Source organism: Apostichopus japonicus, chromosome 3 (assembly GCF_037975245.1).
Source record: "Apostichopus japonicus isolate 1M-3 chromosome 3, ASM3797524v1, whole genome shotgun sequence".
Classification (NCBI taxonomy): domain Eukaryota; kingdom Metazoa; phylum Echinodermata; class Holothuroidea; order Aspidochirotida; family Stichopodidae; genus Apostichopus; species Apostichopus japonicus.
In genome coordinates, this window is record NC_092563.1 from 14,693,877 (window position 1) to 14,707,699 (window position 13,823).

The 13,823-nt window shown below is 44.2% G+C and overlaps 1 pseudogene; it reads left to right on the forward strand.

The window, feature by feature from the left end:
* Positions 1-10,300: 10,300 nt before the first annotated feature.
* On the forward strand, positions 10,301-10,421 carry LOC139965872 (U2 spliceosomal RNA; annotated as a pseudogene).
* Positions 10,422-13,823: the final 3,402 nt, after the last annotated feature.

A 13,823-nucleotide genomic window follows, 5' to 3' on the forward strand; every position in this document is an offset into this window, starting at 1 on the left:
AAAAATGAAAAATAAAATAAAATAATGGCGTCAAATGCGGCCTAGTCCTAACGTTAACGTTTGGCTACAGCTAGTACAGTGCCTTATACAGTTATTGTCAATGAAGTATTGTACATTTAGTACGGCACTGCCAAATCACGTATACGTGCATTTTGTAACGTAATTCCAATGTGGCAGGGAGGGGGGGGGGTGGGAGGCTAAAGAACAATATTAAAAAAAACAGATCGACTACAATTTAAAATAATAGCGGTGGATTGTTTAGTGCAAGAGTATCGTTGGTAATTGAGTGTTTAGTGAATTTTGCGTTGAAATTTTGGTCGTCGCTGGTACGTATAACACGTACTTCATGAGTTTTACAATGGCACCATATTTTTGGTCGTGTATGTAATCTGCGGTCGTGAGAAACGCCGATTTCGACGTGAAACGCGAACTTTGTCAGTAATACCCATATCTTGGTTAAAACTTATTGATGAATGATCAATACCTTGTTTTACGTATATTATCAGGCGCGTATCCAGGATTTTCTAACCCGGGGGGCGCGAATTACTATCTAAGCGGAGCGCCACCATCGGTTGGCGCGGAGCGTACAAGAAAATTTCTGGTTTTGATACCCCCCAGATCACCGGAAATGGCACTTCTCGGGCTTGAAAACGACCAACCAGGTGAACACTTTTGCCTGAGAACCAAGTATTTCCCAAAAGTTTTTTTTTCCATCCATAACCTTTTTGGAGATTGTCACCAGTTACACATCATGTTCGACCTGATTGCATGTCCTATGGATCATTGCTTTTGTAGGTGATTCTACGTCACGGCCCACAATATCCGAAAGCCCCACTTTTGAAGGTTTTAAGCCCATTTTTTGTTGAGAATTTAAAATTCACATTTCTCGTGAATAAAAATCACTTCAAAACATACCCATAATGTTGCACAAAATTCAATATATGGACAACTAATATAGAAAAACCCCCTTCAACCCCTAATAGACAGGTCAAAATTGCACGAGTAGAGGAAAGTATGATGAAGAATGTTGGTGAGGAAATTGTCGAAAATTCCGACAAAGTTAATTTATTGGTGTAGAAATATTGCAACCTCTTATAATGGCTATAATAAAACTTGGTTGAAGGAAATGAAAAATAGCAAATATTTCCGATATCAGGTATATCGAAACCGAACACTACACACATAGGCGTAGGTCCCGTAGGCCCCCCCCCCCCGCAACCAAATTTTTTCCCGTTTTCTTCGGGCACCTACTGAAAGTAAAATAAATAGCAATGAATAGCTTAAAAATGATCTCCTTGGTAATTAAAATAAAGTTGTAAGCTTGGCCGACATTACTACTGTAAAAGAGAGTTTTGACATAAATGGATCTGTATGGTTTTTCTCCATCTACATAAGACATTTGGTTGTTTACATTAACATCCGGCGGTATACTGTGCAACTTTGACGGACCGTGCGGTACACGATGCCATGCAATGTAATGGCCGATGCTTGCTTATATGATATTGGCATCGATATGTTGAACGCGCGCTTCTTGCGCGAAAAATTTTGGCTTTTTTTCGGGCAAGTCGTTACAGCCCCAAATCCAATTGGGCTCCTACGCCTTTGACTACACACATAGACAGTTTTTGAGGCTGTTCATCGTGGAACATGCATTTCAATGCTCACTGATATGATGTTATATCTGTTATTTGCTTTACAAATTCGAACAGGCGTGTATAGCGAGTTATTGCCAAGAGAGGGGCGAAGCCTATAGGCAAACTATCTAAGCGAAGCGCCAAGAAAATTTTTGGCCGAAAATGCCTCCCAGATCGCTGAAAATGACACGTCCCAGGCCTTGTAAGTTGCATCTAAGCATTGTCTATTTTGAATTTACTAGCAATGTCATAAAGAAAGTTTGCTCGGGGGGGGGGGCGGTCGCCCCTTCCCGAAATGCGTCATGTTCCCCGATGACTCGGTCGAGTTCAAGACCAGCCACAGTTGGTTCCATATAGCACAATTGAACAATTGTTTAAGGCTTCCATATATATATATATATATATATATATATATATATATATATATATATATATTGTAACGCTCGGGCCGACCTCTGGCCAAGGTCGTGCGGAGCGTATGGGGAGCAGTGGCGGAGCCCTGCGGAGCGGCTCTCCGGGTTAATCCCTTGGCTTAGGTATTCCCTTTGTTACTGTAGTAATAGTAGGATTAGCCGCGCGCTGCATAGACCATTGTTTGCCGCTATGCGGATGATCCGCCATCACAAACGTTATGGTAATATTCATTACGTAACAGTATGTCGTACGATCGTAAAATTCATTCATGTGGGATGGGTGCAGATGTTTTTAGCTAATGTTCTATTAAGGGTTTAAAATGTATTTCGTTTTCGGGGGGATTATCAGACCTTAGGAAAGCTGCACTCTTTTATCAACCATTCTTAGTCAAAGAGACCCATTGTAAGTTTATGTAAATTAGATCCCGTATATAAGGATGCTTTCGAAGGAAATAGGGAACACCTTAATCGAGTTCTTCAACAGCAAGGTCTATAGCGTTGTTTGGTATCTTGGCAGGTTTACGCCCTGAAGCCAATACCATTTAGAGCAGGCCTCTGAAGCTGTATTTCATCGTTTTTCTTTTACTTCTCGCCGTATTTTTCTGTTACTTCTTAGAGCATTTGAGAGCTGATTTATTTATCCTTGTTTAGGACGAAGAAGTCCATTTACGTTTATATTAATAGTCAGTTGCGGAAATAAACCGTTTTATACTTACCTGGATTGTTTGGATAATTTCTACTTGTGTTTGACTCCACGCTATTTCGCCGACTTTGTGGCCAATCAAAATACAACACCATCGGCCAAGGATCCTAACCTGCCGGCCTAACGCTACCCAATCTCAACCCCCACCCCCAAAATCGTTACACTGGTGGCAACGGTGGGATCATCAAGACGGAATAGCTGGACCAGCTCGTAAAAAAAAAATGGCAAGTACAAAACCTTCTGACGAACATTTTTCTGACCGTAGAAAGGTTATTTTAGAGGAAATAGAGTTCCTTAAGGAAGAATGTGAGAGGATGATTCCGCTCGTGAAAGACAGTCATTCAGGCGATGAAGTTGAGGATGCAGATGAAGACATTTCTTCTCCCTCCAGTAATAAGTACATGAAACTACCAGGCACCAAACCCCATGTGATAGATGAAGGGTTCTTGCCGAGTCAGGGTAGAAGGCACCATTCGGAGCCCACTGTCCGTGCGGAAAAACGAGACCATTCGGACTCTGTTTTCCAGCACCGGTACCGAGACCAGCCGGACTCAACCGGGACTCATCAGAAAAGGAGTGGAATTGAAAGGCAAAGACAGGTTCACACGGACTTTGCACCTTTGACAGGCAAAGGGGGCCAAGGTAATAGGTACCAGTCGGAACCTTGCACCTTTGCGGAGGATGTAGACTTCCATCGTAGTCGTATTCCCCCGTACCGGGTTCGGAACCAACCGGATTCCTCCGGGGCCTATGACACAGCTGCAGACAGGAGGAGGACAGGAATCGGTTCAGGAGCTCAACGATTAGGGAGCGGAGGAACAGCCGACTCCCGAGCACTTCAACACGATACCCCTCCTGAAGATGTTTACTTGCAAGATCCTGGGAGATATGCACCAAGGGATCGAGAGCACCCAGCCGAGCTTACGAGGGATGAGCATTTACACTCCCAGCGTCCCAGAGAACTGGAGCGTTCTTCCAAAACCCGACCAAATATGCTCCCCGAGAAATTCGACGGCTTGCAGCCCTGGGACAGTTACATATCACACTTCGAGAGTGTTTCGGACATTAATGGGTGGAACCTATGTGAAAAGGCAAAGTACTTGAAGGCAAGTTTGAAGGGAGATGCTCTGGAGACGCAGGCAGACCTCTCCAGTACCAAGATGGATTTCGAAACCCTCAGCACCGCCCTAGAGACAAGGTTTGGGCATGCACATAAAGGTCCTTTATTCCGAGCTCAGCTGACTATGAGGACAAGGGAGAGAGGAGAATCTGTCCAACAGCTGGCACAAGCTATCAGGAAGCTTGTAAGTTATGCATACCCTACACTTAACAGTAAAGCTAGAGACGATATTGCACTCGAACATTTCAGAAATGCCCTCAACGACATGGAACTTCAAAGAGCTGTGTTCATGTCAAAACCAACATCACTAGCGGAAGCAGTGGCAATTGCAGCAGAAACAGAGTCATTCCAGCGGGCACAACAGACAAACCACTTGAAGCAACGGGGTAACGTGAGGCAGGTCGTGGGAGATGCTCAAGAGGATAAGTCAGAATCACTCGGTATGGCCCAGATCGTACAGATGCTCAAGGAGATGAAGAGCACTTTAACTGAGCTTAAGGACTGGCAACAGTCGGTGAAAAGAGGGGAAGGTGGAGCAGGTGGACGAAGGAACAGAAGGAATGCCTCGAGGGAATGTTATAACTGCGGTGAACTTGGCCATTTCAAGTACGAATGTCCTCACCCTCTGAAGACGGCTCCTCCGAACCAGGGAAACGGACGGGAGTCGGGTCAGTAGGCCCTCGCCCGACTCATGACAGACGACGATGGCCTACAAAAGGAGTAAGTCCGACACAAATTCACAAAATCGATGCATCCGGAGCGTTCGTTACTGTCAGAATACACGAAAGACCTGTCCAGCTGTTGGTAGATACAGGTGCCACAATCACTGTAATATCAGAACGGATTTTTCAGGATCTCCCACCCAGTGTGCAGGCTAAGCTTAAAAGCAAAGACAAGTTTGTTTGGATGGCAGATGGCAGTAGTAAGATCAGGGACAAGGGGACAATAGTCTTGGACGTCGAAGCTGCAAACAAGAGATTCCAGCATGAGATCCACGTAATGGACATTGAATATGAGGGTATCCTGGGTCTGGATTTCATGATCAAACATGACTGTCAACTTGACTGGAAAAGGGGGAAAATTTGCTTTGATGGAGTGAATGTAGAACTACACTCACAGGCGATCCAAAACGCTGTATTCCGTCTCAGTGTAAAGGAGACTACAATCGTTCCCCCAGGAAGTGAATCCATTGTAGCAGCCCAACTTGTGAAAACTGGTCGTTGTCACCATTCTGTAAAGAAGGATGGCATGAGGAATGGTTACGTGTCACCATTACGTGGTAGTGGCACATGCCCTCGTGGATGCATCACAGGAAGTCATGCCTCTCCGAGTCTTCAATCCGACGGAAAATGAAGTCACATTGTACAAGGACTCCCAACCAGCTACTGTAGAATTTTCCATTCAAATCCTCGACGATGACACTGCACCCGAGACACGGACGCCTAAATCTGTCGGTGTTATCCACACGGATGACGCAGCTGACACTGAGAGCACCACTGCAGACCAAGGTCAGAGCTCTCTTCCAGATCACATTCAGAAACTGTTGGATGGAGCCGGATGCGATCTGTCTGATACCCAACGGAATCAGGCAGAATGCTTCCTCATGAAGTTTTCTGAACTTTTCAGCTCAGGCAATAGTCAGCTTGGGAGAACAAATATCGTGAAGCACAGGATCAACACCGGAGACAACCCTCCGATCAAACAGCGCCCAAGAAGAATCCCAATTCACAAACAAGCAGTTGCGGACAAAGAGGTGGAGAAAATGTTACAAAGTGGCGTTGTTTTACCTTCCAAGAGTCCCTGGGCATGTCCAATTGTGCTTGTTACAAAGAAAGACGGCTCCACCCGCTTCTGTGTCGACTACAGAAAGCTCAACGATGCCACCATCAAAGACGCGTATCCTCTTCCAAGGATCGAAGATAGCTTGGATTCCCTAGGCGGGTCGAGGTGGTTTTCCACTTTGGACTTAGCCTCTGGATACTGGCAAGTTGAAGTTAGAGAGGAGGATCGAGCTAAGACTGCCTTTGTTACTCGAAAAGGACTGTATGAATTCACAGTTATGCCGTTCGGTCTCTGCAACGCCCCGGCCACTTTCCAACGTTTGATGGAAAGGGTTCTTGCTGGCCTTCAGTGGGACGTTGCCGTCTTATACATCGATGACATCATAGTGCATGGGCGCACATTTGAGGAACACATAGAACGCTTAAGCTCTGTCCTCCAACGTTTGCGAGAGGCCAATCTGACACTGAAAACCAAGAAGTGCTGCCTATTCCAAAGCAAAGTTGAGTTCTTGGGCCACGTAGTATCAGGTGAAGGTATAAGTCCCAACCCCCGGAAAGTAAAGGATGTAGCGGAATGGGTCACACCCTCAAACTTGACAGACCTGAGGAGCTTTCTAGGCCTTGCAACCTACTATCGGAGGTTCATTGAAGGGTTCGCCAGCATAGCCCGTCCACTGCATGCACTGACTGAGAAAGGAAAGCAGTTCAAGTGGAGCGATGACTGTGCAGAAGCATTTGCTACTCTGAAGAACAAACTAACCTCATCTCCGATTTTGGCATACCCCTACGATAAGGACCCTTTTGTACTCGACACAGATGCCAGCCAGTTTGGAATAGGTGCAGTGCTCTCACAGAAACAGTCTGGTCAGGAACTTGTTATTTCCTATGGAAGTCGACTTCTCACGAAAAGGGAACGCAACTATTGTACAACGAGAAAAGAGTTGCTGGCCGTTGTTTACTTTGTACGGTATTTCAGACATTACTTGCTGGGCAAGCCGTTTCTACTACGTACCGATCATGGGAGCTTGCGGTGGTTGTTTTCATTCAAGGAACCCGAGGGGCAGGTTGCTCGCTGGATAGAGAGGTTAGCCCCTTATGAATTCAAGATCGAACACAGGCCGGGAACCAAGCACCTCAATGCAGACGCACTATCGAGGAAACCATGTGCACAGTGTGGACTCAGCAGCTCCACAGATCCTGGAAAAAACGAACTGAGCGTGAAAGCAGATGTGGAGGCAGTAACGCCCCACCCAGAGAACGATGGTGACACTGAGAAGCTACCCAGAATATCTGACGTTGACCATGTACCAAATAGTGCCACAGACTCCATGACAATTCCTACTTGGTCGAAAGAGCACCTCAGAAAGGAGCAGCTCAAAGACAGAGAACTTAAAATGTTCATAGAAATTCTAGAAAGTGGTAGAACCCGACCTTCCTGGGAAGAGATTTCCAGCGAGGATGCCGCTGTGAAGTTTCTCTGGTCACGTATGGAGCAATTACGCATCCAAGAAAATGTGCTGTACTTGAGGTGGGAAGACGCAACCGGGGAGACTGTAAACTATAAGCTCTTAGTACCCAAGGCCATGCGAAAAGAAGTGATGGGTCAGCTGCATGACGTCAGGACTGCCGGGCATCTAGGTTTCAACAAGACGTGGAGTAGAGCGAAACGTTCACCGGTCTACTGGAGAAATATGCGGAGGGACATCTACGAACACTGTGTCCAATGTCATGAGTGTGGATCCAGGAAAAGTCCCACGAAAAAGAACCGAGCCCCCATGCAGGAGTATCGAATTGGGATACCAATGGAAAGAGTCGCAATGGACGTGGCTGGACCCTTCCCTGAGACTTGTCGTGGCAATCGTTTCATACTTGTAGTAAGCGACTACTTCACGAAATGGACCGAAGCTTACGCCATGCCCAACCATACAGCAGACACAGTTGCCAATACGTTCGTGGAGCAGTTCGTATGCAGGTTTGGCACACCCAGAGAAGTTTTCACGGACCAGGGCAGAGAATTTGAATCCCGGTTATTCTACTGTATGTGTAAAGAACTTGGCATTGAGAAAACCCGTACGTCCCCATTCCATCCCCAGTCTGACGGCATGGTGGAGCGGTTTAACCGGACTATGGAATGTATGCTGACCAACTATGTGTCAGGAAATCAGAGAGACTGGGACGTTAGTCTGCCATTTATTACCATGGCCTACCGCTCCACTGAACATGACTCCACCAAGTTTACTCCAAATATGTTGATGCTGGGAAGAGAAGTGGAGATGCCGCTGGACATTGTGGTGGGCCTACCCCTGCAGGAGGACTTCAGTGGAAGCTACAGGGAGAACCAAGCCCCGCATATTGGTTATGCGGAACGCCTACGCTACAGATTGGAAACAAGTTTCGAGGTAGTACGCACGAATTTAGGGAAACAGATGACCCGACAAAAGCACCACTACGACAGGGGCAGTAAAGGAACGACACGGTACCAAACCGGTGATTCGGTGTGGCTTTATAACCCGACGAGGAAGATCGGGCTGAGCCCGAAACTACGCCCCACATGGGATGGCCCTTACGTCGTCACGAAACGATTAACAGATGTGACATATCGCATCCGGAAAAACCCTAGGTGCAAGCCAAAGGTTGTTCACTCCGATCGGCTTAAACCCTACCTAGGCACCCACGATAAGGGATGGTGGAAGGGGCAAGTCCCCGAAGAAGACACCAGAGAGGAGGAACCTGTCACACCAAGGAACACCTTGGAAGTACCCACTCCGAAAACACCAAGTAAGACGCCCCCTTCTGACCCCGGCCCGAAGGAGAAACCACCCGGACGCCGTTACAACTTGCGCCCCCGGTTTCGTTAGAACTTAGTTGCAGTAAAGCCTTTGACTTTGGAGAAAAGGGGCTGCGCATGGGCATGACCATTCGGAATGTGCCCAGGTAAGATCACGCCAATCGGATGTGGTCGGCAGTCCGGGGCCAGCACCACACGGAAGCTGGTCCCACTTCCTGTGTTTCCCCTAGAAAATCCGACGGAAGAGTTTATGGTGGAAGGTTACCAACTATTATGTTTTAAAATTGTGAAGCCGAGTATTTGCGTTTCAAACTGAAAGAAAATGTTTTGTGTTTGTAATTTTAATTTAAGTGCAAAAGACGGTCTCAAAGAGTTTTTAAATTGGACCATTTATTGTAAATTTGTGTACGGACTCAGCCAAGGAACCGCATTTTTTTTTTGTTGGATTCATTTTATGTAAAGTTTTCCTTTGGATATTTTAGCGGTGAGAAACTTCGAAGCCTTTATTGTTTTTATCTGTTTTGTTAGGAACATGCTTAGTAGGTGTGAAGAGAGTATTTCAGTATCTTAGTAACGTGATTCCTTTCTGTTTTTAAATTGCATTCATCGAATTCACATCTACATTCTCGTGCTCACGAGGTAACCCATTTAAAAAGTTTGTAAATAGCGGCTAACAATGGTCTAGGTCCTTGCTATTTGTTACGGCACTATTAAGAGTATTTACCATGTGGGGTCACATGGTGTAAGCCAAGTGGAGGAGAGTGTAACGCTCGGGCCGACCTCTGGCCAAGGTCGTGCGGAGCGTATGGGGAGCAGTGGCGGAGCCCTGCGGAGCGGCTCTCCGGGTTAATCCCTTGGCTTAGGTATTCCCTTTGTTACTGTAGTAATAGTAGGATTAGCCGCGCGCTGCATAGACCATTGTTTGCCGCTATGCGGATGATCCGCCATCACAAACGTTATGGTAATATTCATTACGTAACAGTATGTCGTACGATCGTAAAATTCATTCATGTGGGATGGGTGCAGATGTTTTTAGCTAATGTTCTATTAAGGGTTTAAAATGTATTTCGTTTTCGGGGGGATTATCAGACCTTAGGAAAGCTGCACTCTTTTATCAACCATTCTTAGTCAAAGAGACCCATTGTAAGTTTATGTAAATTAGATCCCGTATATAAGGATGCTTTCGAAGGAAATAGGGAACACCTTAATCGAGTTCTTCAACAGCAAGGTCTATAGCGTTGTTTGGTATCTTGGCAGGTTTACGCCCTGAAGCCAATACCATTTAGAGCAGGCCTCTGAAGCTGTATTTCATCGTTTTTCTTTTACTTCTCGCCGTATTTTTCTGTTACTTCTTAGAGCATTTGAGAGCTGATTTATTTATCCTTGTTTAGGACGAAGAAGTCCATTTACGTTTATTTTAATAGTCAGTTGCGGAAATAAACCGTTTTATACTTACCTGGATTGTTTGGATAATTTCTACTTGTGTTTGACTCCACGCTATTTCGCCGACTTTGTGGCCAATCAAAATACAACACCATCGGCCAAGGATCCTAACCTGCCGGCCTAACGCTACCCAATCTCAACCCCCACCCCCAAAATCGTTACAATATATATATATATGAGTATATATATATGAGTATATATATGAGTATATATATGAGTATATATATGAGTATATATATATATATATATATATATATATATATATATATATATATATATATATATATATATATATATATATATATTGTAAAATGTACCCATGGCACATACAGTGTTGCAAAAGTTTATGCACTAAAGTCAATGGCAAATTGTAAAATGTACCCAGGGCACATACAGTGTTGCAAAAGCATCAGTTTGTATCGCTTCTCGGCCTATTGGCTAAAATCATGTGTAGTATCTGTTCTTTTAAGACAGATACATTTGCCGCATTGAATAACTTTCTTACACTTGAGAGTGTAGGCCCTACTATGGTACTAACTATGTTAACGAGTATAGGATGACACAAGAAGGTGGGTCTAATAGAAAATGTATAAGGCCCGGGGCTTCGGTACTTATAAAAAACTCAATGATTTTCAAAGAAGTTCACAAAAGATACTAACTTGAAATAACAATTTTATAATTCAAACTTTCTAATAACAGATTGTGACTGAAAATTTGTGACCGTACCAATTCTCGAGTTATGCCTTTATTGTATTGCAACAATAAGTTATTTTATGAATATTAATTAATTACAAATATTAAAAAAATTACTTAGTACAAACGACATTGGAAGACCCCCGACTTTAGCCTAAATAGATATTTTTACTTTTATTTAGCTCATAATTACTGCACACACATGAACGAAAAGAGAAGAATCATACCTTGTAACGACATCTTTCTACAGAATATATGACAATCTTAAGTTGCACACTTTGGCAAACTGTAATGCACTAAAGTGTAAACGTTAGACTAGACTGCAGTTCAACATGAATAGTTCTTCCGTATAATCATACCTTTAATGGAAGATTCCATTACTAGGATAGGGATTTTTCAGTATATTGGCTTATTGTACTTTATAAGGCCATGACGTAGAAATGTAGCATTGTATGTGTGCAGCGCTTCTGTTCTACCACAGAACTACAATTAATTTTTTGGGTTGTATAGTAATAGTCTCTTTTTATTTGTAGCACTTAAACATAGGCCTGTAGTCCAATTATAGTAAGTACGTAAATTGCGTTAAATTTATGGAACATGGTGTTACGATGAGCATTTTCATCAACAAAAACTCACCGTTACATAAGATTTTGCTCTGCCTGTTGTTTGATATCCATTATCGCGTCGATTCGTAAAGAACTATTAGAAAGATATGACCTAAAGTGAGCATAACTCAGGCGCGTATCCAGGATTTTTTAACCCGGGGGGGGGGGGGGCGCGAATTACTATCTAAGCGGAGCGCCACCATCGGTTGGCGCGGAGCGTACAAGAAAATTTCTGGTTTTGATACCCCCCAGATCACCGGAAATGGCACTTCTCGGGCTTGAAAACGACCAACCATGACGTACACTTTTGCCTGAGAACCAAGTATTTCCCATTAGTTTTTTTTTTTTTCCATCCATGACGTTTTTGAAGATTTTCACCAGTCACACATTAGGTTCGACCTCATCGCATCTCCTGTGGATCATTGCTTTTGTAGGTGATTCTACGTCGCGGCCCACATTACCCGACAGCCCCACTTTTGAAGGTTTTAAGCCCATTATTTGTTGAGAATTTGAAAATTCACATTTCTCGTGAATAAACTCACCTGAAAACATATCCATAATGTTACAAAAAATGTCATTTATGGACAACCAATATAGAAAAACCTCCTTCAACTCCTAACAGACCGATGAAAGTTACACGAGTAGAGGGAAGTATGATGAAGAATGTTGGTTAGAAAATTTTCGAACATTCAGACACAGTTAATTTATTGGTGTACAAATATTAAACCCTCTTATAACGGCTATTATAAAACTTGGTTGAAGGAAATGAAAAAATAGCAGATATTTCCGATATCAGGTATATCGAAACCGAACACTACACACATAGGCGTAGGAGGCGCGGCGGCAGTGGCGGAGCTATAGGGGTAATGGTCAGGAGTGGCGAGAATGGTCTGAAGGGGCGCTTTCGACACTATCTAAGCGGAGCGCCACCACTAGTTGGCGCGTAGAGTACAGACAATTTTTGAGTAAAGATACTCCCTAGATCGCAGGAAATGACCCTTTCTGGGCCTGGCTAATTTGCAGATAAACGAAGAATAAGGTGTCATCGCCAAATTACACCAACAAAATGTGACAAATGTCAATAAGTAGATGAGAGCGCAATAAAAAAGTCAATAATCTAGAATAATTAAAAAGTGGTAAAGAGCTGAAAAAGGCGCCAGCAGTCCATTTGAGTCCGTCAGGGGGGCATCCGCCCCCCTGACCATGTGGACGCTCCGCCACTGCGCGGCGGGGGTGCAGCCCCTAATTCGCCATTACTAATGTAAAAGAGAGTTTTGACATAATTGGACCTCCATGCTTTTTATACATCTACATGAGACATGTCGTTGTTTACATTATCATCCCGCGGTATACTGCGCAATTTTAACGGACCATACGGTACATGATGGCATGCGATGTAATAACCGATGCTTGCTTATATGATATTGACATGAACACGTTGAACGCGCGCTTCGCGCGCGAAAACTTTTGGTAATTTTTTCAAGCAAGTCGGACAGTTTTGAGGCTTTTCATCCTGGAACGCCATTTTCATGCTCACTGATATGATGTGATATCTGCTGTTTGCGTTATAAATTCGAACAGGCGCGTAGCGAGGAATTTGCCAAGGCAGGGGCGAAGCCTGTAGGCAAATTATCTAAGCGTAGCGCCACCATAGGTTGGCGCGAAGCGTACAAGAAAATTTTGGCCGAAAATGCCTCCCAGATCGCTGGAAATGGCACTACCCAGGACCATTTGTTAGCGCGAAGCGTACAAGCAAATTTTGGCCGAAAATGTCTCCCAGATCGCTGGAAATGACACTTCCCAGGCCTTGTAAGTTGCCTCTAAGCACTTTCTATTTTGAAATTACTTAGCGATATCATTTAAAAAATGCTGAATGGGGGGGGGGGCCGGCGGGCGGTCGCCCCCATCCCAAAATGCGTCATGTTCCCCGACGACACGGTCGAGTTCGAGACCAGCCACAGTTGGTTTCATAGCACAATTCTACACACGCGTTATGATAGACCATATATAGTACATATATAGATCATTAGTGAGAGAGGAAAATGGAAACGTCAAAAAATGGAGTTGTCGGTGTAAGGGGTAAGGTGAGTCACACTTTTACGAAATCATTGATCCGTCACTGGCTACCCTTCAGCGCTGTAATGATGTCATAGTTCCTCTTTCTCTTCCCGGTGTCTTCGCGTTTTGCTTTTACTCCCTCTTTTTCTCCTTTTTCTCTCTTTCTTCTTTTTCTTTTCCCTTCCTTCCTCTCCTTCTCCTCTTTTTTCCCCTCTTTTTTCCTTTTTTCTTCTCTTTTTTTCTCTTCTCTTTTTCTTACCCGGGGGGCGCGCGCCCCCAACGCCCCCCCCCCCTGGATACGCACCTGATTATTCAACCCAGCGTTGATGATTAGCCTAATTTTTTATATATATTTTTTTATATAAAACTGGTTAGAAGCGATCTACATATGCCTAGGCTAGTTGATCAAATGAAAAAAAAAAACGGTCGTTGCCAGCAGCACAAATATGGAAGCCAGGCGCTTTTATCCATTCAGTCGTTGTAACCATGCGTGTTTTAATATTTGAATATTTTCCCCGGTATTAGTCGAAAAATCACCGACGGACGTGTATGTTTACACTTTTCATAATTGTTTACTAAAGTATT